Raw genomic sequence first — 25588 nt, 5'->3', positions numbered from 1 at the left:
CAGAAAATGTTTTTTAATGCTGTACACTACACTTCATGATAGGTTACTTATTTGTTCTGTCACAGTGCATTGAGTGTAGCTGCTTTTATTTCTGTAGAATGTTTAATGGTGTGCTTAGAATGTTACAATAAAGGGGACTTTTTTAGGAAGCATTTTGTACGTATATATAAATGTGTGTGCTGTTTGTGAACACTTACTTTGGCAGCTTACCTTCTGACCAACTTACTCCGGCACTTATTACTGAAGAAGACATGGAACAGATGGTCCAGAAAATTTGGAACAGATGGTCCAGAAAATTTTGTGGGTGCAAGACATTACGTCCCCTTCGGCTTCTACCCATAGGGTCCAGGATTCATCTAAGCTGTTCTCTTCCCCCGTTGGATCCTCCTCTGACTTCAGGGCAAGTTTTGGAGCCATCTGATCCAACATGCCCTTTCTTTGGATCAGGCGTTTGCTCGGAGCTCCTCAACATTTTCGGAGCTGGGAAGCTCTCTGCACCATAGTGAGTCTCAGGGGCCATGGGGGCGTTTGACTCCGGGACCTTCTGAGCAGATACACCACTGGGCTTCCGCGCAAGTGAGCTCGGCTCTGGCTTCGACCCCGGGCAAGCTCCGGTCCATAGGCGTGGCTTGTCAGACCCAGGGTCAATTTGTACTTAGGAACAGTCGGCCTTTGGGCTCTGGAGAGGGCCATAGCTATCTCTGCAGCTAAGACACCTCCCTTCTCAAATCCACGGTCTTCCCACCTGCAGCCCTTGCACACTCATTCTGACCATGACATTCCATAGGGACAGCAGGTCCACAGGTCCCAGGATATCTGTAAGGATACTCCTACCAACTCTCAAGAGACCAGACAAAATTACCTCGCCAGAAGACAGAAGGTTTTGCACTAAAAGGGTTGCAGTAGATAGCATGGTCATGGCGGCAGCTACCAAGAAGGAACTCTGAGGAAAATTCCACTATCCATCCCCCTAATAAGGATTCCAGGAGGATGGATAAATGTGGGAAGCAACCTTTGTCTTACAATCGCTGAATTAGTTTTCCCATTTTACTAGACTTCAGAGGGATCTGATCAAGGAGCTCAGAGATGCCCTTGAAGGACCCATAGCTGAAGTGGTCCAAGAAAAGGTTACTTCCCAGCTGGCAACCCTACATTCTGTAGCTAGCTTTTCCTTATAAATTGCAACTGAGGGAATGAGCAGAGCGGCGGGTTCAGGCATGTCTACAAGAAAGCATGCCTGGATGAAACTTTGCGGAGCCTTTGAAATCTTTGTCAATGCTCTGTTTGACGGCACATCCCTTTTTGCTTCCAAGGTCAAAGATATGCTGTCCAGGTGTGAAAAGGAGGGTAAGAAGTCTTTCTGCTGTGGGCACATGTTTTTTCCACCCCGCAGAGACTATATCCAAAGAGTCAGAGGTGGTGGCAAAATATGGTTTAAGAAATCACAAAGGTCTTATGACACATGTGAAGAGAGTTCCCTCAGAGGTGGGGGGGGGGCAGTTCCGGAGAACCCTGCCCTCGCAGCAGAGGAGACCTGCAGAGCCAAGGGTCCAGGGAACCTTTCTTTGGGAAATCCTTCCAGCGCTCCTGAAAGGAGGCCCAGTTGCCTGGCTCTGGAGGTGATCTGGGGTTCAGTTATCCGTGCACTGGAGAGCCTGGTTAAACATAACCACCGACGTGGGTATATCCAGAGGATGTTCTTCGTGTTTCACTGTTGCAGTCATCACTTTTGGGTTGTCTGCTTGCAGTAGCCCTCAGTCGGCCGGAATGTTTTCGGTCCTCCATCGGTTGCTGTCCCTTCTTCCATGACGTCAGGTCGCCAGGGGTATAAAACATGCAGCCAACGCCATTACATCAGTCTTTATTGCCGTGGGGTGCCAGAAACAGTTCGCAAGTGCCGGTCGGCCGACTCCTGAAATTTTCGTTTTCGAGTTTCAGAACCGTTGTCTTCAACTAAAGCGAAGTACCCCATTGGGGAAACTTTTTCTTGCTCCTTACCGATGTCAGTAAAAATTAATAATTGCATTACTTGTGGAAAGCAAATACCTCATAAAGATTTTCATTCGTACTGTATTCCTTGCCTAGACCCTGACCACAACGTACCATGCTGTCCGTTTTGTGCTTTATTTGATCAGCGCACTATCCGTCGTCTGTATATTTTCACCTCTAAATATTTCGGTTCTCGGTTTAGTTATCCAGAAATGTCAGTTAGCTATCTGACTACCGGGGTTCCGAAAAAAAAGGGGGGATAAAGACAGAGACAGGCCACCGAGGTCCAAAACTGCCGACGACGCTTCTCCCAAGCCAGTCGCCAGTTCGCCGGTACTCAGTGAGGCGCTTTTGCAGCCCCTGATACCAGTTACTTCTGATTCGCAGTCCTCTACTGAGACCCATTCGGAGTCCAGTATGCCACGAGATGCTTCAACTATGGAACCTGTGAATGTCTCTACCTTGGATGGGTCCGGAGCCGCTGTGCAGGCACCGGCTTCTGAGGGTGTATTCAGGCCTACGGACTTGCATATTAAACCGACGCCTCCTTCTTCTTTTAGGCCTAAATCTCGAACCATGCCTAAAAAAATGAAGCCCAGGCCACATTCTCAGGCCTGTATGCCTAAAAAACAAATAAGAATGGCTGAAGATCTTATAACTTTAATCAGGGGAAGCCATCCTCCCCTTTCTAAGAGACCTAGGACTTGAAGTTGTTTATGAATCTTCTGACCAGGATTCTGATTTTTCTGATTCTTCTGATTATCTGGATTTGCCCTTATCTACTTATGAGGATTCTGATGCAGAGGACTGTATTCCCTCTGCTTCCCCTCCAGAGGATTTTTCTTTTGGTGAAACCTTACATATTCTAAGGGAGCATTTCCATTGGGAAAGCCAGGACTTTTCTAATTCAAAAAAGAGGGATTTCTTACTTCTGCCTCAGCATAGGCCTTTAGCTATTCCTCCTGTACTAGACATTGTAGATGCCTTTTCGGAATCTAGTTTGGCCCCTGATTCCTTGTCTCCTGCTCCCAGAAAACCTGACCGATATTACAGGGTTCCTGATTCACACAAGTTCCTTTTTAAAAATTCTATTGCAGATCCAGAGACTTTTTCACAGGGACCCAAGGGCATTAAGGCTTCTGCTGCTAAAAAATCCTACCCTTTCTGATAAGAGACTTCAGGGTGCTGGATAGATGGGGTAAGATTTATACTAATGCAACCTTGTCCATTAGGGCTTTAAATTGCCAGTTTCATATGTGAAAGTATCAACAACATGTTATTGGATTGCTTAAACAGAAAATTATGTTGATTTTTGACTGTGCAGAAAATAAAGAATTACAGGATTGAATGCATTCTGCTGAACAGGTTGGAAAACGTACTTTGCAATGTGGATTTGATTCATTAGAGGCATCTTGCAGGGCTGCTGTTACTGGTTCTGTGCTCAGAAGGCATGCTTGGCTTAAGGAGCAATCTTTACCTGATCATGCTAAAGCTAATTTGTTGGATCATCCCTTAAATCAGGACCAACTGTTTGGCAACAAGGCTGAGGAAGTTCTTAAAAAGATGGAAGATAAAGCTAAATCTATGCAAACTGTTAAAGATTTCTTACAAGTTCAGCCTCCTAGATTTAGTAGGCACTGGCCCTCTAAGAATTGGTCCTTTCCAGCCTCTTCAAACCCCAGGTTTTAGTTCCAGGGGATGCACAAGACTAAGCAGTGGGGGGTTTCCGCACCCAAATCAGGGAGTAGCAAGACTCCCCCCCCCCTATGGAAAACTGTCTCAATGACTTGCTTTTAAAACTTCCAAGCACTGAATGCTCTTTTAGGCGGAAAGGTTGGTCTGCAGGCCAAAAACTGGGAACACATTACCCAGGACAAATGGGTTTTAAATAGTGTCCCAAGGCTGCAGATTTCACTTCCACACCTTACCAACACCAAGCGGGTAGCCACATCTACCCCCAAATCAGTGGGCAGAGGCCCAAACTCAAGTACGCTCTCTCTCTCTTAAACATGGAGGCAATTCAGTTGGTAACAGAAGAGGAAAAGGGACAAGGGTTCTATTCAAGACTTTTCCTGGTACACAGAAAAGGCAATACATGGCATCCTATTCTGGACCTTTCTACTCTAAATACCTTTCTTGTGATTCCAAAATTCAAGATGCTGACTCTTCACCAGCTGCTTCCTATGCTAGGCAAAAATGCATGGTTGGCAGCACTAGATTTAAAAGAAGCATACCTGCACCTCCCTATCAGGTAGTCTTGCAGAAGATACCTACGCTTCAAAGCAGGCTAAATGCACTGTCCGTTCTCTGCACTGCCCTTTGGCTTATCTACTGTGCCCAGGGTTTTCACAAGGTGCCTAGCTCCAGTCATTGCATTCTGCAGACAAAGAAATATTCAAATATACCCGTATCTGGACGATTGTCTTAATTCAGGCAGAAAGCCAGGACATACTTTTGAATCATCTGACCTTTGTTCAAAGGGTACTGACTTGTCTGGGATACACCATAAACGAAAAGAAATCATACTTGGTACCCTGTCAACAAATTATATTCCAGGGAGCAAGCTTGAATACAACTTCCCAGATGGCTTTCCTCACGCCAGAGAAACTGATTCATTTGACAACCTACTTCAAACAAGTGGCCACAAAAACCCAGTTATCTGCAAGGCAAATACTGCAAACCTTGGGGTTCATGGCCTCCTGCATTCTTTTAATTCCATATGCAAGGCTGCATATGAGGAAACTGCAATGGTATCTCAAAAGCCTATGGTGTCAACATTCACAGGATGTAGAAGCAATGATTGCTATCATACCTTGCCTACGCTTAGAATTCCTTTGGTGGGCAGAGGCCTGCCACCAAAACAGGGGTCTGCCATTCACACTACCTCCTGCCACCCAAACCTTAACAGATGCATCAGACTATGCATGGGGGGTCCATCTGGCAGGGAGGTGCATTCAGGGCAAATGGAACCCAAGTCAAATGCACCTGCATATCAATCGAAAAGAAATGTTAGCTGTACAGAATGTTCTGACAGCCTTCAAGGACCACATTCTTCCAGGACAATTAATGATAAAAACTGACAACACCACTGTTATGTGGTACATAAACAAGCAGGAGGGGGGGGATACACATTCTTACCCCCTCTGCAGACTAGCCGTGGCACTGGGGAACACAGCCCTGAGCTAGCATGTACATTTACAAGCTCAATTCCTGCCAGGAAAACTAAATACTCTGGCAGACGAACTAAGCAGAAACCTCATGGACCCACACAAGTGGAAACTGGAACCAAGGATTTTCAACATATTAACAAGCAAATGGGGGAGCCCAGATATAGACCTGTTTGGCTCCCCCCAAAACCATCAGTTGGACAAATTCTGCACAAGGAACTCCCCACAACAAGCTTGGAAAGTGAATGATCTGTCCTTAAGCTGGAAAAACCTATCAGTTTATGCCTTTCCTCCTCTGCTCTCCAAAGTACTACTAAAGATCAGACAAGACAAACCAAGGACAATTTTGATTGCACAAGACTGGCCACGCCAGCACTTGGTACCTTCTCTTGCGGAGTGTGTTACTGTGGGCCCCATGGCACCTGCCTCAGATTCCTACTCTATTGTCTCAGCAGGAGAACCAAATTCTGCAGCCTCAACTTCAAACACTGAATCTAGCAGCCTGGCTAATTACATAATTTCTCCTTTACCATCTCTCAGTAAACAAGTGATGGATATCATTTTAGAGGCAAGGAGGCTTAGTACCAGAAAGTCTTGCGCTGAAAAATAGAAGATTCTGTGCCTGGAACCAAGCTCAAGGGATGAGCACAGCAGTGCCCAATTTACCTCAGATTTTACAATACTTAACTGAGATGCTTCATAAGGGCCTGTCTTTCTCCTTCATCAAAATTCACACCTCAGCCATCTCAACTTATTATAACACAGAGCCCCCCCTCTTCACTCATCCACTGCTTAAGCAGTTTCTCAGAGGGGCCAAAAATCTACGACCACTCAGGAGAGCTCCAACTCCAGCCTGGGACCTCAACTTTGTATTGGAAAAACTCACCCTTCCTCTTTTCAAGCCAGCTGCCAATGCGGACTTAAAATTCCTTTCTTGGAAAACAGCTTTCCTTTTAACAATTACTTCAGCAAGAAGGGTATCTGAATTACAGGCCCTCATGGCAGTGGAGCCTTTCATCATCTTTCATGCGGACAGGGTGTCCCTCAGGACCAGTCCCTCCTTCATGTCCAAGGTGGTAACCAGTGTGGCCCTTAATCAGTCCATACATTTGCCAACATTCTTCCCTAATCCACAGAACAAAGGGGAATGGATTCTGCACTCCTTAGATGTGCACAGACAACTTAGATTCTACTTGGACAGAACTAAACCTCAAAGGAAATCTGATCAACTGCTGGTGGCATTTGCTGCAGGGGCAGAAGGGAAGGCCATTTCAAAGCAAACCATTTCCAAATGGATAGGCCATTGCATTAATTTCTGTTACAAACACCATGGAAAACCTATCACACAGGAGATCAGTCCCCACTCTACCAGGGCTGCATCTACCTCTACAGCATTTCTCAGAAGCGTCCCTACCAGGGACATCCTAGAAGCTGCTACCTGGAGTTCTGTACATACTTTCACCATGTATTACCATCTGCCAATTTTCTCTAAATCCAGAGCTGGCTTTGCCACTGCAGTCTTGCAAGGCCTTTTAGCTGGTCCAAATTCTATTTAAATTCCTCCTCCCATCGTTAGCTTTGGGAATATATCCAAAAGTGATGACTGCAACAGTGAAACACGAAGATCATATTACAGTCGTGTACACTTACCATAAATGTAGATGTTCGAGTGTATTCACTGTTGCAATCCTGGTTACCCTCCCTCCAGCCCCCTTCTTTTTTTGGATATACCTCTACTTTCCTTTGCTATCTTCAAAAGCTTTTTGGTGTATTTACTTTTTTATTGGAGGTATAACCTTGTATATTTATAGATTTAATTGCTTCCCATTAAGGGGGCACCTGACATCTTGGGCAGGAAAAACTGTTGTAATGGCGTCGGCTGCATGTTTTATACCCTTGATGACTTGATGTCATGGAAGAAGGGGCAGCAACCGATGCAGGACCCAAGACTTTGTTAATCAGGCCGACTGATGGCTACTGCAAGCAGATAACCCAAAAGTGATGACTGCAACAGTGAATATACTCTAACATCTACATTTATGGTAAGTATACACAACTGTACTTTACCTAACAATGCCCTTTCTTCATCCACCTCCCCAAACAACTAATCCCGGATGTTCCACCCAGTCAAAGGGATCATGCAGTTCAGATACAAAAACTGCAAGAAGAGTAATCCAAGAGGTTCCCCCCAGACCAGAGAGGATTTGGAACCTTTTAGTTCCAAAGAAAACAGGGGACTGGAGACCAATACTGGATCTCAGCAGACTAAACAAGTCAGTTCTATGCCCATACTATTTTTTGGAACAGGGCGATTGGATGTGCTCCATAGACCTTCAGTATGCGTAATACCATATAAAGATGGACAGGCATTTCAGAAGTCATTCACGCTTCCAGCTGGGAGCCAGTCATTACCAGTTCAGAGCACTGCCCTTTGGTCTCACTGCAGGCCAGAGTGTGTTCGTTAAGTGCATGGTAGTGGTAGCGGCTCACCTGAAACAAGGATTCTGCATATTTTCATATTTAGATGACTGGCTCATTTCTGCTGCTACCAGGCATCTACTTATCCAAGCAAGAGACTATCCACACCTGTACAGAGCTAGGGATAGCCATAAGTTATGAAAAATCTCAGTTGGAACCTTCTCGAATGCTGGAATTTATAGGAGCAGTCCTAGATACAAGTTTAGAGGATTGCAAAACTTCCATCCTCCAGGGTACAGGCACCATACTTGCAAGCTGCTTCAAAACAGGATGATAGGTGCCTGTTGCGTCCTACAGGCTGAGGGATCAATGGCAGTAACTATTACGTTGGTCCCGCTAGCGATTTTTCATGTGTGAGTACTGCAGTAGCTACCAGCTACACAGTGGTCAGTTCTCTACCAACCTATGTTCTAAAAGATTTTCATTATGGGCACCTGCAAAAGAGATCTCATCTGGTGCATTCATTCCACTCTGCTAACACAAGGCCGACCCTTTGTTCCCCCCTCAGCCCCAGGCCACTGTGATGACCGGGGGGGGCATTGTCTAGGGAAGATGGTCCATGGCACCTGGTCTGCCAATGAGGCCAATTTACACCCAAATGTCTTTGAGAAGAGAGCATTGCTTGTAGCATTGCAGGCTTTCATGAATGATCTCCTACAAGGAAGGGTGGCGATTCAATTAGACAACATCTGGTACATAAACAGGGAGGGACCAGATCATACCCTCTGTGTCAAGAAGCACTCAGTGTGTGGCAATGGGCAATCTCATCCAACCACTTTCTTGTAGAAACTCGTATTGCGAGAGTCCAGGTAATAGTGGACAAGTTGAACAGATTCATGTCTCATGAGTGGCCCCTCAACCAGAAAGTGATGGAAAGAGTCTTACACACGTGACGCCAGCCTTGCTGTGACCTGTTTGCATCCCCCCCAAACAACAAATGCAGCAGCTACTTTGTCCTACTTCCCCCGTCAGTAGAGTCACCAAGGGATGCTCTGCTAAACTATTGGCAATCCTGGTCTACTGTATGCCTTTTCTCCCCCAACTCCTTTGATTCCCAAATTTCTCCAAAATGCAAACCGGTTGAAGAGAGCGGTAATCCTCATTGCCCCCATTTTCGCTTCGGCAAGTGGTTTCCCTTCCTTCCGCCTCATTTACTGAGAAAATCTTGGACTCTGGATCCCACTCCAGACCTACTGTCACATCCGACAGGAATGATTCATCCCAGTTTGTCCAACCTCAAGCTGACAGCTTGGTTTCTCCAGTTCCATTAATAGCCAGACAGGCTATGCTCTCCTCCCCAGTCCGTCATATCTTACTATCTTCCCATAAGCCTTCCGCTCCGTCTTTATAGGAGCAAGTGGAAAAGATTTGTATCCTGGGCTCAACAGCATGGTGTAGATCCCTTCACTGCACCAGTCCACTCTATTCTTGAATTTTTGGCTCATGTTTTTCAGAATGGAGCAGCTGCCTCTACAGTTAGTGCCATTAGTGGCAATGTCTGATTTTCACACAGGAACGTTAACTTCTCACTGATCTCCCTCTAACTCTGCAAAGCCTTTCTGAAGGGGACCCTTTTACTAAGACCACCTCATTAGGTCCCATGGAAGGGGGGGGGGGGTCCTTAACTTAGTGCTGCGTTTTATCGTTCAGCCCCCTTTGAATCTGCAGCCACATGTGATATAAAATTTTTGTCTTGGAAGACAATCTTTGTAGTGGCCATTCCATCTGCCAGAAGAATGTCAGAGATTCAGGCTTTATCTTCCCAACCTCTGTACCTGATTTTCCATAAAGACAGATGTTCTTCATGTTTCACTGTTGCAGTCATTACATTTGGATAATCCTGCTGTCGGCCCGAATTCCAAAGTCCCGGATCCTGCGTCGGCTGCTATCGCCCCTCCCTGACGTCAGGTAGTCGGGGGTATAAAAGATGCGGCCGACACCATTTTCTTTAGTCTTTCTTGCCGCGCAGTGCCCGAAGCAGAAGCAGTTCGCAAGTGCCGGTCGGCCGACTCCTGAGATTTTCGTGTTCGAGTTTCAGATCCGAAGTCTTCAATAAAGCTAAGTACCCCGTTGGGGAAACTTTTTTCTTGCTCCATACCGATGTCAGAAAAAGTAAATAATTGTATTTTTTGTGGAAAGCAAATACCTCATAAGGACTTTTTCTTATTGTATTCCTTGCCTAGGCCCTGATCACAACGTTTCTGGTTGTCGGTTTTGTGCAAGATTTAACCAACGCGCTATTAAGCTTCTGTATGATTTTGCTTTAAACTATTTTGGACGCCGGTTTAATTATTCAGAAATGTCGTCGGATAGCCATCCGACTACCGGAGTTCACAAAAAACGCAAAGAAAAGGAGAGAGATTAGACAACCGAGGCCCAAAACCGACGACGAAGCTTCTCCTAAGCCAGTCGTCGGTTCGCCAGTTCTCAGTGAGGCGCTTTCGCAGCCCCTGACGCCCGCTCTTTCGCAGCCCCTGCCGCCCGCTACTTTAGAGCCCCCCCGATAAGAGGCCTAGGCAAGAGACTGACTATGAATCTTCAGATCAGGTTTCTATTTCTTCTGATTCCTCTTCTGATCAGGAATATTGTCTTCCCCCATGAGGATTCTGATGCTGAGGAATCTATACCTTCAGCTTCTCCTCCAGAAGACTATTCTTTTGGGGAAACCTTGCATACCATGAGGGAGCATTTCCACTGGGAGAGCCAAGATTTTTCAGAATCTAAAAAGAGGCTTAGGGATTTCCTTTTACTACCTCAACACAGGCCACTAGCCATTCCACCTGTGTTAGATATTGTAGATGTGTTTTCAAGAGTCTAGTCTTACCCCTGACTCCTTACCTCCCGCTCCAGTTAAGCCTGACAGATATTACAGGGTTCCTGACTCTCATAAAGTCCTCTTTAAAAACCCTGCTGCAGACCCAGAAACTATTTCACAGGGTCCCAAAGGAGTTAAGGCTTCCACTGCAAAAAACCCTACCCCCTCTGACAGAGATTCTAGAGCACTGGATAGATGGGGAAAAAAGGTTTACACATCTGCTACCTTGGCTATAAGGGCCTTAAACTGTCAATTTCATATGCTCAAATATCAGTAACGTGTCATGGCATTGCTTAAACAGAAAATGTTATTAAACTCTGAATGTGCAGAAAACAAGGAAATGCAGGATTTATTGCATGCAGCTGAACAAGTTGGAAAGCATACTTTGCAATGTGGTTTTGATTCTTTGGAGGCCTCCTGCAGGGCCGCAGTTACGAGTTCTGTAATTAGGAGGCATGCTTGGTTAAAGGAACAAAATCTGTCTGATCATGTCAAAGTTAAATTATTAGATGCACCTTTACAGCATGATTGTTTGGTGTTAAGGCAGAGGAGGTGTTAAAGAAAATGAAGGACAAAGCTAAATCTATGCAAATTGTCAAAGATTTTTTACAAGTACAGCCACCTAGGTTTAGTAGACACTGGCCTACAAAGAATTGGTCCTTTCCTGTGTCAGACAGACCTCAAAGGGGCAGATCCAGACGCCCTAGAGGCAGATCCCAGGCGCAAGGTTCCTACAGGTCAAAACAATGGGGTGCTTCTGCCTCCAAAGTTGGAGAAGACAAATCACAACCATACAGAAAACAGTCCCAATGACTTCCCCATGCCTGCACCAAGCACTTATCTCTTGGCAGCACCCTTAGGGGGAAAATTAGCACTTTTTTTTCAAAATTGGCATATTATAACCCAGGACAAGTGGGTTCTAAATATAGTGTCACAAGGGTACAGGTTCCATTTCCATACCCTGCCAAATGCAAATGGCTGGCCAGATCTGCCAAAAAATCAATGGGCAGAGGCACAAAAACAAGTCTCATCCCTCATGGACATGAGGGCCATTCAACAAGTACCACAGCAAAAGCAGGCACAAGGATTTTACTCAAGACTGTTCTTGGTACCCAGAAAGGACAAGGCCTGGAGACCAATACTGGACCTATCTATTCTGAACACATTCCTGGATATACCAAAATTCAAGATGATGACTTTGCAGCAGCTTCTGCCCATGCTGGGCAAGAACGCTTGGCTGGTGACTCTAGATCTAAAAGAGGCATACCTGCATGTCCCAGTCAGACAATTATGCAGAAGATACCTCGGATTCAAGGCTGGCTCAATGTATTAGCAATTCTTTGCACTGCCCTTTGGCTTATCTACTGCACCCAGGGACTTTACAAAGTGCCTGGCACCAGTAATTGCATTCTACAGACAGAGGAATACAAATATATCCTTACTTGAATGACTGTCTAATTCAAGCAGAGAACAAGGACATTCTTCTACAGCATCTGGCGTTTGTGAAAAGACTTCTGACATGCCTAGGGTACACAGTCAACGAAAAGAAATCAAAATTAGTACCCTCTCAAGAGATAATATTCCTAGGTGCAAGCTTAAATACAACTGCCCAGATGGCTTATCTCACGCCAGACAAACAAAGGCAACTGACTACCTATTTCAAAATGTTGGCAACAAAGGCTCAGTTGTCTGCAAGAAAAATTCTGCAGGCTTTGGGCTTCATGGCATCCTGCATCCTACTAATTCCATATGCAAGACTGCATATGAGGAAACTCCAATGGCACCTAAAAAGTGTTTGGACTCAACATTGCCACGACCTGGAAACAATGATTACTCTCGTTCCCTGCCTACAACAGGAGTTTCGATGGTGGGCAAAGGCTTGTCACCAAAACAAGGGACAGCCATTCACATTACCCCCAGCCAGGCAAACAGTAACAACGGATGCATCAGATTATGCCTGGGGGGGGCCCACATAGCAGGAAGATGCATTCAGGGCACATGGTCCTCAAACCAAATGCATCTACATATCAATCAAAAAGAGATGCTAGCTGTTCAGAATGCCCTGACAGCCTTCAAGGACCTACTTCATCCGGGACAACTACTGATAAAGACAGACAACACCACGGTCATGTGGTATATAAACAAGCAGGGGGGCACACATTCTTACCCCCTTTGCAGACTAGCCATGACTTTGTGGGAAAAATACTCTGGCAGACGAACTAAGCGGAAACCTCATGGATCCCCACGAGTGGCAGCTGGATCCACGTCTTCAGCATGATAACAAGGAAATGGGGATGCCCGGACATAGATCTATTTGCCTCCCCTCACAACTACCAACTAAAAAGATTCTGCACAAGGACTTATCACAGACAAGCATGGAAAGTGGACGCCCTATCTTTCAGCTGGCAAAACCTATCAGTATATGCCCCTCCCCCACTGCCTCTCCTCCCCAAGGTAGTCCTAAAGGTCAGACAGAAGCCGCCAAAAATTATACTGATTGCCCTAGACTGGCTCCGCCAGTACTGGTTTCCAATCCTAAAGAATTTGTCTCAATGCCTAGCTTGGACTTTACCTCAAATACCTCATCTACTGTCCCAGAAAAACAATCAGATCCTGCACAGCCAACTCAGGGCTTTAAACCTGGCAGCATGGCGGATAGTGTAGGCATACAAAACACACTTCTCAGTAAAGCTGTGATGGATGTCATTTTGGAGGCCAGAAGGCCTAGTACTGGAAAATTTATGCTGGAAAATGGAAGACATTCTGTGCTTGGAACCAGGCACAAGTAACTGATACAGCTGTGCCAAATATCCCTCAGATTTTGCAATACTTAACTTAGATGCTGGACAAAGGCCTATCTTTTTCATCTATTAAAATTCATGCCTCTGCCATTTTGGCTCACTATAATACAGAGCCACCAATCTTTTCTCATCCCTTATTAAAACAGTACCTCAGAGGAGCCAAAAATTTAAGGCCTCCAAGGAGATCACCAGTGCCTGCATGGGACCCCAACTATGTGTTGGAAAAACTCACCCTGCCTCCTTTTGAGCCAGCTGCTACTGCTGATATAAAGTTTTTATCTTGGAAAACAGCTCTGCTCCCAGCAATAACTTCTGCAAGATGAGTTTCAGAGCTACAGGCACTCATTGCTGTGGAACCTGTTATCATTTTGTTATCCAGACAGGGTCTCTGAGGACAAACCCAACATTTATGCCTAAGGTGGTGTCCAGTGTGGCTCTTAACCAAACTATTCATCTGCCAACTTTTTATCCAAATCCACAGAACAAGGGAGAGAGAATTATGCATTCTTTGGACGTACACAGCTTAGATTCTACTTGGACAGAACCAAAGTTTTCAGAAAGACAGAGCAATTACTAGTGGCATATGCTGCAGGATCACAAGGAAAGGCTATCTCAAAGCAGACTATTTCAAAGTGGATAGGCCATTGCATTTGTTTCTGCTACTTACACCATGACAAGCCAGTGCCTAAGGGCATTAGGCCTCATTCAACCAGAGTTGCAGCCACTTCAGCAGCCTTTCTTAGGGTAGTACCAACCAAGGACATTTTAGAGGCTGCTACTTGAGTTCAGTGCACACCTTTACAAAGCACTGTCATCTGCCTCTACTCTAAGTCCAGGGCAGGCTTTGCCACTGCAGTTCTGCAGGAATTCATAGCCGCTCCTAATGCTGATGTTCTTCATTCCACATTGCTGCAGTCCTAACTATTGGGTAGTCCGCTGTCCAGTCGGCCCGAATACCAAAGTATATGGCTGACGTCGGTCACGGCGCATTAGACTGACGTCAGTACGTCAGGGTACTAATGCGCATGACCCACGCCATATCCTCAGTCTTTTTTGCCGCATGGTCCGATGCAGAAGCAATTTTGCGAGTGCAGGTTGGCGTTCTGAAAGTTTCTGAAGTCAGAGTTTCAGACCGAATCAAAGTTGGCTAAGTACCCGTTGGGAATATTTTGGTTTTTCTTGCCTCAGTATTTAACGGATGTCAGAAAAAGTGAATAACTGTATTTCTTGTGGGAAACAGATACCTCATAGGGATTACCATACTTTGTGTATACCTTGTTTAGGGCCTGAGCACGGCGTTGTTGGATGCGCTCTTGTGCTAGATTTAACAAACGCACTATTAAGAGAAGGTTAGACTGTGCCAGGTTAGTGTTTGGGAAGCGTTGTAATTATAAAATGCCGTCGGATGCTCCGGCGCTTCGACTAAAAGCGCAAGGACAAAGCAGCAAAGCCTAGAGTGGAAGAACCGACAGTCCCAGGCGTCGGTTCTTTAGAAACTCAGTGGAGCGGAGGTTTTGCCAGGTGTTTCTTTGGAGTCTCAGGGAGAGACTTTACTGTTACAGGATGTATCCTCTCAGGAAGTAGGCCAGGCTGAGGGGGCTTCTCAGGTGGCTGTTCTTCCTTCTCTTCCTAAGGTGGTTAGAGCCTCCCCTTCTGTTTCCAAGGCTTCTTTGAGGGGCAGGCCAAGTTTTGCTTCAGTGGGGGTTTCTCCTAGTGCCTCAGGGTCTTTGCCTAAGAAACATATGCTTAAAATGGCAGAGGATTTGATTACTATGATAAGGGGTTCTATGCCCCCTCCTGATAAGAGGCCTAGGGTGGAACCTGAGTTTGAGAGTTTTGAGCAATGCTCGGAGGCTTCTGAGTCTTCGGCTGAAGACTTGCAGGAGTTCCCTCCTTATTCTGATTCTGATGTGGATGATTCTACTCCTTCAGCTTCTCCTCCTGAGGATTTTTCATTTTCAGAGACTCTGCATTCCATGAGGGAGCATTTTAAATGGGAAGGGCAAGATTTCTCTGATTCCAGGAAAAGGCTTAGGGAATTCTTGTTTTTACCCCAGCATAGGCCTTTAGCTATACCTCCTGTTTTGAATGTGGTGGAAGATGTTTTTGCAGAGGCTTCCTGAATCCTGATTCTTTGCCTCCTGCCCCAGTTAAACCGGATAGGTATTATAGTGTGCCTGACGCTCATAAGTATCTTTTAAGAGTCCTAGGGCAGACCCGAAACTGTCTCTCAGGGGCCTAAAGGTGTGAAGGCCTCAGTTGTTAAAAATCCTGTCCCTCCTGATAAAGAGGCAAGGGCTTTGGATAGATGGGGAAAGAAAGTGTATACTTCATCCACTTTAGCCATGAGGCGTTGAATTGTCAGTTTCACATGTTAAAATATCAGAATTATCTTCTTTCACAGTTGAAATCTAAGGTGGATGCTCTGGCGGAAGGTATTGAGTGTAAAGAGTTGCAGGATTTAGTTCATGTGTCTGAACAAGTGGGTAAACATTCCTTGCAATGTGGTTTTGATGCTGTGCAGGCCTCCTCCAGGGTGGCTGCCACTGGTTCTGTTCTTCGTAGGCACGCCTGGTTGAGAGATCAGAACTTAGCTGAGCATGTTAAGACAAGGATTTTGGATGCTCCTTTACAGTCTGATGTGTTGTTTGGTTCGCCTGTGGAAGCAGTTTTAAAGAAAATGGAGGACAAGGCTAAGTCTATGCAAACTGTTAAGGATTTTTTGCAGGTGCAGCCTCCGAAGTTTAGTAGAAATTGGCCTGCTAAGGGATGGACTTATCCTGCTTATGATTCCCAGTCTAGGGGTAGGTCTAGACGTGGTAGGGGCAGAGCTCAAGGTTCTTTTAGGCCTAGGACAGGAGTTCACCTGCTCAGACTTCTGGTGAGGGCAGGGGTCAGTCCTTTCGTAAGCAGACCCAATGACCTGCCTTTTCAGCTGCCAGTACCTTCTCGCCTGGCGGCACCTCTAGGAGGAAGACTGTCTCTTTTCAAAGAAAATTGGGATTTAATTACCCAAGACAAATGGGTTCTGGATATCATTCACCACGGTTACAGGTTTTATTTCCATACCTTGCCTCCTTTCAAAGGCATGCCAGACATTCCTCCTCTACAAAGAACAGAGGCTCCCTGACAAATTTCTCTGTTACTCCAAATAGGAGCCATTCAGTCAGTTCCTGTGCCAGAAAGGGGCCTAGGATTTTATTCTCGCCTGTTCCTAGTACCAAAGAAGGGGAACACGTGGACACCAATTTTGGATTTATCTATCCTCAACACTTATCTGGACATTCCAAAGTTCAAAATGTTGACGTTACAACTGCTTTTACCTCTACTGGGCAAAGATCACTGGATGGTAACTTTAGATCTCAAGGAAGCTTACCTTCATGTGCCTATAAGACTAAGTTGCAGAAAGTATCTGCGTTTTCGAGCTGGAAATTCTCATTATCAGTTCTCTGCATTGCCCTTTGGTTTATCTACTGCGCCCAGAGTATTCACAAAGGTTCTGGCTCCAGTGATAGCTTACTTCAGGCTAAAAGGAATTCAAATCTATCCTTACTTGGGCGACTGCCTGATTCTGGCTCAAGAAAAGGAAGACCTTCTACAGCATTTGGAATATGTCATAGCAGTGCTAAGATGCCTAGGGTATTCTGTGAGCGAAATAAAGTCCAGTCTAGTACCCTCTCAAGACATGTGCTTTCTGGGTGTGAGACTGAATACAGCAGCCCAGATGGCCTTTCTAACCCGGACAAACAAAGAATCTTTCCAGTTACTTCCATCAATTATCTCTTCAGTCGGGCTGACTGCAAGGACAGTCCTTCAAGCCTTAGGGTTCATGGCATCTTGTATTCTGGTGCTTCCCAATGCCAAACTGCATATGAGGAAGCTACAATGGTATCTCAAAATCTATGGACACAGCACTGCCAGGATTTGGACACTGTCATTCAAATAATACCTTGCATTCAAAAGGAATTTTTGTGGTGGGCTCAGGAATGTCACCTAAACAAGGGACTCTCTGTGACCCGGCCAGAGGCAAGTCAGATTCTAACGACAGATGCCTCAGACATTGCTTGGGGAGCTCATCTAGATGGAAAGTGGATACAAGACAAGTGGCCTGCCAGACTGGCAAAACCAGAAATGTTTAAATTAAGGGCAAAAAAAAAAGGAATTATTCCAGCCTAAAATTTGGGGAAAAATTTCCCAATTTTTCTTGGGCCGTGGTTTGAAATTGGGGTGCTTGGTTAAAGAAAATTTGTGAATGTAAGTTTTTTGGATGCCCTTTAGGTTTTTTTTGGGAAGAGGGTTAAAGAATAGGAGGTAATTTCAATTTAAAAGATTTCAGTCAGCCACCAGCTTATAGAACGCCTCGAGGAATTTCCATTACGTGTCCGACTCAAGGCGATCATCTGGCAGTTCCAGGAAGGTTCTAGGCACAAGGGGTTTCCCCCAAAAACGAAAACCTTACCTCCCAATGATTCCTGCCTGCAAAGCCCCTTTCTTGGCAGCAATTGGGAAATAGCATTTTTTTGGGATATATAACCAGGACAGTGTCTAAGAATGTCACAAGGTAAGGTCATTCATCCCTTGAAATGCAAATGCTTCCGATTGCCAAAACTGGGAAAGGCACAGGTCTACTAGGACATGAGGCCATTCAACAGTACCTCGCAGCAGCAAAGGTTTATCAAGCTTTTCTTGGTACCCAAAGGCCCAAGCGGAGCCAATACTGCCCCCTATTGACCATTCCTTATACCAAATTCAAAATGGATGTAGTTTTGCGCTGGGCAACGTTCTGGGCCCTGGATCTAAGAGGCAAGCTGATGTCCCAGGCAAAGCCCAGAGAATATCAGCTGGCTAATGATAGCAATTTTGACTGCCTTGGTTACTGACCAGGCTTTCATGTGGCAAATGGATTCAAGAAATTCAATTTCCTTACGACTGATGTCTATTCAGAAAAAAGGCATTTTTACAGCTCTGGCGTTTGAAGACTTTGACATGCTAGGTCCTCACTAAAATCATTAGTCCTTAAGATATATTCTAGGAGCATGTTAATCGACTACCCCAAATGGCTTACCACGCCAGGAAACAAGGCATGACTATTTCAAAATGTTGAGCAAGTCCAGTTAGATTTGTTTGGCTCAGCACCCCATTATAATTCATAAAGTTGCAATGGGAACTATCCTTAAAAGTTCATGATTCCACCCTGACATTTAAAGTTCTCCAAGGGGGTGTGGTTTTCCCACGGGTTCCCCGGACGAACGGTGGCTTATTTCGGGCCCTTTTAGGAATTGCCTTTCATTTCCACTACAGTGCCTGTTTAAGAAGCGCACTTAAATTTATGATTTGAGAAAACCTTATGGAGTCAAAGGGCCCCTATGGAATTTAGAAGTTTTGGGATTTTTTGGGATGGCAAATCTACGTTCGGGTGGTCCCCTTAAGTTAAAAGGAATGGGGACATCTATTTGTTCAGAAATTTCCGGCATAAAACAAGTTTCATGAACACTTTGAAATCCTCCCTACGGGAAGAGATTGGGGAAAGGCCCAAAAAATGCTTTAAATTTCTAAAAAAGGAATCTCGCAGTGCCCTACCCCCCAAACCCACTTCATGGGAAAACACAAAAAGAAAAAAACCCACCATGGGGAAAAACAAGGGGGGAACTTCTTCCCCCTTTGCAACTACCTGATTTTGGGAAAAAACTCTGGGAATAACGGAAATCATGGACCCCCAAAGGTGGACTGGATCCATTTCAATTAAAAAGGAAATGGGGATCCCGACATAGATCTTTTGCCTTTTACAACCAACAAAAATTTGCAAAGGTTTCACAACAAACTGGAAATGGACTTTTTTTCAGTGGAAAACCCTTTAATACTCCCCCTGCCTCTCTCCCCCAAAAAGGGGCCAAAGGCAACAAAAAAATGATTTAAACCCCAATTTTCCCCTTAAAACCTTTGGGGGGTTTTTAACCCTCCTTTCCCAAAAAACCCCCTTTCCCCCCCCAAACCACCTGGGGGAAGAAAGCTGGAATTTGTGGGGATTGGTCCCTATTCCTTTTAAAGGTTTGGGGGGGAAATACCGGTCGAAAAATTTTGGGGCCATTCCCTTTTTTTAATTTTTTTTGGCTTTCCGGGGGGGGTTCCCCCGGGGGGGGGAAACCAAAACCCGGGAGCTGGATTTTTTTAGCACCCCCAAAAAAAAAACCTTGGGGGGTTTTCATTCCCCCCGGGGGGGGGCACCTTGGGTTTCCCTGGGGGTTTGGTCCAAACCCCCGGGGTTCCCGAGGGTTTTTGCGGGGCCCCAAATCATTTCCTGGGTTTGGGCCCCCCCCTTATGGGGAGGGTTTTTTCCCCCCCCCAAATTTGAACTTCCAAAATTTGGGGAAGTTTCCGTCCAGGGGGTTGGGGAAAAAAACCCCCCTTTTGGGTGGGGGAAGGGAATTTCCGGGGTTTTAATTAGGTTTTAAACCCGGGGCCCAAAGGGGGCCCCCCCCCAATTTAAATTTGGGGGTTTTCCCAGCAAACCCAAACCACCCTGGTCCCAGGGCGCTACCCCCAAACCCCTTGAATCAAAAAAAAAGGGTTTCCCCCATGGCCCGGTTTTTTTAAAGGCCCCTTTTTGGGAAAGGGGCTCGGGGGCAGCGGGGGGAAACCCCGGTGGAAAAAGGGGTTAAGCTCCTCCCCCCCCCCGGGGGGGTTTTAAAGGCAATAAATTTCTTTATGATTTTCCCCCCCTTCCCGGGTTTGGGGGTGAGGGGGCCCGGGGGGTACCCGGGGGCCCGCCCCCTTTTAGGGAGGCCCGCCCCCAGCCTTTGGGAAAGGGGTGGCTTTTTCCCTCTAGGTCCCCAAAAAAATTTACTCCCCCCCAAAAATTTGGGAGAAATCCGATGGAGGGGGAGCCCTTCCCGGGGTCCCCCACGTTTACCCTTTTCCAAACTATGGGGTTTTTCCAACCCTTTTAAATTGGGGTTTAACACCAGGGCCCTTCCATCAGGGGGCCCTTTAAAAATTTTTTTCCCCCCCTTTCCCTTTGGGTTCCCTTCCATAGGGTGTTTTAAATCCCCCACCCCCTTTGTCACCCCCCGGTTTGGGGGCCCCGGGGCCCCAAACATTTTCCCCGGGTTTCCCTTTAAAAATTTTTCCCCCCTTGGCACCTCAGTGGGGAGGGCCTTTGGGGGGGGTGGGGGGGGCCCTTTACCCATTTTAAGTAATATCCTAGTGCAGTTAAATATAGCTTACCCAGAGGCATGATGGCTAGCTGATTTGCATAAATGGCACTGAGGCTCAGTCTTTCTGCACCTTGGCTCAGGCATTGTTCCGCAGACTAGGCAACTCCAGGTGACCTTTGGACTCTGCCTGACTCTGGAAAAACTGATGCTACTGGCAGACTCACCGGAAAAGGGTTATGAGAGGCAACAGTCTCCGATGGGACCTGAGGGTCACATCTTGACTCCTAGACTAGCTAGACTGGTCCAGCTGGGCCCCCCCCCCCCCCCCCCCACCCCCCCCCCCCCCCCCCCCCCCCCCCCCCCCCCACCCCCCCCCCCCCCCCCCCCCCCACCCCCCCACCCCCCCCCCCCCCCCCCCCCCCCCCCCCACCCCCCCCCCCCCCCCCCCCCCCCCCCCCCCCCCACCCCCCACCCCCCCCCCCCACCCCCCCCCCCCCCACCCCCCCCCCCCCCCCCCCCCCCCCCCCCCACCCCCCCCCCCCCACCCCCCCCCACCCCACCCCCACCCCCACCCCCCCCTGAATGGGAGATTTTCTTGTCTCCCTTTTTTCATTTAGTCTCACAGGGGCATTTAAATGGAGGCGTTTTATTAAAAGGTGGATTCTTTCCCCGATGCCTTTAGCTACTCTGTTTGAAGTGTGGAGTGTTTTAGACTTCTGAACCTGACCTTCCCCTTAACCGGAGTATTATGGGCCTGAGCAAGTTTTAGGTCAGGGAGACCAACTGGGGGGGGGGGGGGGGGGGGGGGGGGGGGGGGGGGGGGGGGGGGGGGGGGGGGGGGGGGGGGGGGTTAGGGTGGAAAAAGTTTAGGAGGTTTGGGGGGTTTTAGCTTTGGTTTTTTGGCCCCAAAAATTTTAAAGGGGGGCCCAACATGCCGGGGGGGGCCCCGGGGGGTCCTAGGCCGTGCCCTGAATGGAAGGCTGAGTTTTAAATAGGCTTTTTGGGCCCTCCTGATGAGGCCTGGGTGGACCTGGTTGAGTTTGATACCTGCTTCTGGCCGAGATGTCAGAGTCCTCCTTATTCTGATTCTGATGTGGATATCATCCTTAGTTTCTCTGAGGATTTCATTCCACTTGCAGTTCCGAGGGACCATTTTATGGAAAAGGGGTTCTTCGGTAAAGGTTTAAACAATTTTTCCCAGCATAGGCCTTAGCTATCCTCCTGTTTGAGTGGTGAAGTGTTTGGAAGGAATCCTATCTTTGCCCCTCCCCAGTAAACCGATAGGTATTATGGGTCCTGAGTCAAATATTTTTAGGTCCGGGCGACGAGCTCCGGGGACCTAAAGTGAGGCCCAGTGTAAATGGTCCCTTGGAGAGCAAGGGTTTGGATAATGGAAAAAGGTACTCCCCTCCTGAGGGTGAAGTCAGTTCACGTTAAATAGATACTCTTTACTTAAATTAGTGGAGCTCCAGGTTTGATAAGGTTAGGTTTACATGGCTGACAAGTGGGCAACATTCGTCAATGTGGTTTTGATGCTGCAGGCTCCACTGGGTGGCGCCACTGTTTGTCTTGAGGCAGCGGTTAGGATCAGAATAGGGTGTAACAGGATTGGGCTTTGCAGTCTGATGTTTGTTTGGTCCTTGCAAGAGTTTAAAAAAGGGGGCACAGTCTATGCAAACTTTAAGGTTTTTCAGGTGAGCCCAGTTAGTGACATTGCCCTAGGATGGCTTACCCGCTTATGATTCCCGTCTAGGGTGGTCTAGAGGGTTGGGCAGAGCCAAGTTTTTAGGCCTAGAAGGGGCCCTGCGAGTCTCTGAGGCGGGGCAGTCCTTCGTAAACGCCAAGGACCCCTAAATAGCCCCGGGCACATGGAGGGAACTTTCTTAAAGACTTTGGTTAATACCCAGCAAATGGTTCTATTTTCCACATTCAGGTAGGGTACCTGCTCCTTCAAAGGATCCAGACATCCTTAAAAACGAGCTAGTCAAATTTCGTCTAATAGGAGCTACAGATTCCTGGCCAGAAGGCCGGTTTTTCCCCTGTTGTACCAGAAGGTCACGGAAACCGATTTGGAACTATTCACTATTGCTAATGAAGGGTGCACCTCAGGAGTTTTGGAGTACGGGACTTAGCTCGGAATTGCAAGCCTAAGGCGGGGAGTTCCTGACCGAGTAAACCTTCAGTTCCTTTGGTAACCCCGGGGTTGGAAAGGCGGGTTTCCAAACCCCAGCAATTACCCTTCTTGACGGGGCAATCAAAAAGGAATTTGCTAAATTCTCAGCAAAAGTAGCTAGCCTTCCCATCCAGTGGCTACCCTTCACTGCTTGGGGGGGGGCCCCCCCCACATGGTTCAACCCTGTAACCAAGTACTAAGGCTTTCCGCTTGATTCCCAGCGGGGTAGGTCTAGAGTGGTAGGGGTAAAGGCCCAGGCCTAGTGAGGGAGTCACTGTAGACTTCTGGTGAGGGGGTAGTCTATGAAACAGCCCAAGACCTGCCGCGGCTGAGTACCTTCCCGGAGCTCTGGAGGAAGACTGTCTCCAAGAATGGATACTTACCCAGAATGGTCTGGAATGTTCACCAGGCCAGTTTTTCCATCCTGCCCTTCAAGGCTGCCAGCATCTGTAAGTAAGGGCTCCCAAATTCTGTACCAATGAGTTTCAGATTCCTGGCAGAAGGCTAGATTATTCCCTGTCCTAGTACCAGAGGGGACATTACAATTTGGTTTTATCTACCCAATTATACTGGACATTCAACTTCAAATGTTGAGTCAAAGCTTTACCCCCTGGGCATCATGGGTAACTTGACCCAAGGAGCTACCTCAGGCTATAGCAAGTTCTAGGAAGTTTTCCCGGGGAAATTTACCTGGTTCCATTCTTGTTATTCCACCGAGTATCCAGGCTGCAGGTATATACTTCGGCTAAAGGAATTCATCTTTTATTACGAGCCGACTGCTCAAAAGGGAAAGGCCTTCTACGCATTGGAATAGTCAAGCGTCTAAATCCTGGGTTCGGAAGAGAATGCCAGTCTGTACCCTTCAAGTGCTTCTGGGGAGCTATGACAGCACCCTGATGCTAACCCGGACACAAAGGAATTTTCCATTACTCCATTATTTCATCGCTGACGCAGGCAGTACTTCAGCCTAGGGTTCATGGCTGTATTCGGTGCTTCCATGAAATGCAATGGGAGCTATGGTCTCAAGTCTGGCCGCATGCCGGATTGGACCTGCCATCAAAATCCTTGACAGATGGTGGTGGGCTCGGATGCACCAAAAAGGACTCTGATCCGCAGAGGCAGTCAATGACATGCTGACATGCTGGGAGCTCATCTAGATGGAAGTATACAGACAGTGGCCTGCCAGACTCAGCATCACATACAACATGAGGATGTAGGCCATTTGCATCATGTTCAGTACTCTCCAGCAGGTGGTATCTACAGAACACATGCGGATCACACGGGGACCATTTACCATTGTACGGAGCAGTATGGAGCCTGTATGCGAATCCCCGGGGGGCCCCCAGTAACCCCTTGGGAAAACCCAAGGGGGTTCGGATTACATGTAGTTGACGGGGGGAACGATATCGTGGGTTAATCCCTATCCCAGGGTGCTATCCCCAGCTGTGGCCTCCATTTATGGGATTTTTGGGGTTTTTTGGTATCCCCAAAAAGTTTCTGAACAGCGGGCCGGATGCATTTAAAAATGATGGGCCCCAGTCCACCTATGGCCTAGGGGCCCGGCCTCCTATACCACCCCGGGGGTTTCATGCTCCTGGAAGATGCCTGGGATCGGGACAATAAGCCCTAACCCCTAAGGGGTTTTCTTGGGTGTAACCAAAACCCCCCAGATGGTTTCCCCCGGAAAAACGAACTTCCTACTTCCCCTAATCCTCCCCCATGGACTGCAGTGGGGGGCCTCCCCGGGTTCGGATTTTGGTGTCCCAAGCCAATAATGGGAAAAGGATCCAAAGAGTGACAAAACTGCAACTTTGCACTGTCTTAAAATTCACAGCTAGGTTTTCTGTGGCTCAGGAAGTCCCAAACAAGGACCCTTACGCCGACAGTCAGATTCAGAATTCAGCATGCTTGGAGTCTTGATGCAGGAAAGGGGCCTGAACTACAGAAGCTACAACTGAGTCAGACATTGGGTTTAAGTGGGTCTCCCAAGGGCGGGTATTTTAATGACTGCATGTGCTACATAGGGGCTTTCCTGGGGCCAGAAGTTTACGAGATGGTGAATAAGGAGTCCGCGTTTGCAGGCGTAAGGACTAGGTCCCTGGACTGGAGTGGATTTTTGGGAGTACGGCAATGGAACGAACAGCATTTCGTTCATAAAAGTCCCCTTGACGATCCATCCAGGCCTAGGGTTTTTTCCCTTTCAGTTGGTATTTATTCTCCCCCGGCCTCCCAAGTTCCCGGAAGTGCCATAGTATCCGCCCGGTGTAAAAATTTAAGGAAGAGGCTATTATCCGGTTACTGCTCAGTGGATACGTCATAGGTTTAATTTTCCGCGCCTAGGCTATTTTAATGGCACCCCCTTTTAGCATGTGATGCAGTCGGAAATGAAAATAAATTTTTCATTTTGGGACGCAGAATTTTAATTTAGGACTTTATTTCCATGACTACTTTTTGGAAGTTTTAATTTAGCCTATTGCCAAGCTGGTCACATCCTTTATTTCAGGCAAAATTAGCCCGAGCTTACCGTGGCAATTTGTGTTAACTATTACACCTTGACCCGGGAAAATTGGACTGGACCTGCTTGGGTCTAAAGGGTTCGTCGGCATTATGTTAATTCATTTCATAAGATGGTACTTTATCAATTGCCTTTGCTAAGGTGTTCTAAAATAAATATTATGGCTTTTGGAATCCCCTAGTGGGAAATTTTTCGAGTAATGGAATTTGTTTTAATTCCCGAAATCACCCGGTTGTTTACTCCTTTATTAGGGGCACCTTTAATCAAAAATTTGCAAATTGTTGCATTATTTCCCATAAAAAGGTTCCGCAGATTAAGACCCCCTTTGCATCCATTAATGGTTTCCAAGGGTGGCAACAGGTTTTAGTAGGGAGTAGGTCCTAGTTCACCCCTTTTCCCCATCTACTGTTCCAATTTTCAGGCTGTTAACCCTTTTATCCAGGCCTCGTTCCTTTGTTGTTACAGGATCCAAAGGCCGTCATTTACCACAATGAGG

At 47.0% G+C, this 25588-nt stretch overlaps 1 protein-coding gene across 1 annotated transcript in view; it reads left to right on the top strand.

The window, feature by feature from the left end:
- Positions 1–25588, top strand: part of LOC122808173 (beta-citrylglutamate synthase B-like) — a gene marked incomplete at its 5' end in the record, with an annotated part of 511166 nt that overhangs the window by 477577 nt on the left and 8001 nt on the right. The window lies entirely within an intron of this gene.

The sequence above is a fragment of the Protopterus annectens genome, chromosome 8.part0 (genome assembly GCF_019279795.1).
Source record: "Protopterus annectens isolate FY-2018-M chromosome 8.part0, PAN1.0, whole genome shotgun sequence".
NCBI classification, from domain to species: Eukaryota; Metazoa; Chordata; order Ceratodontiformes; family Protopteridae; genus Protopterus; species Protopterus annectens.
Note: the sequence above shows the minus strand (reverse complement) of the source record. Positions and strands in the feature narration are given on the sequence as shown.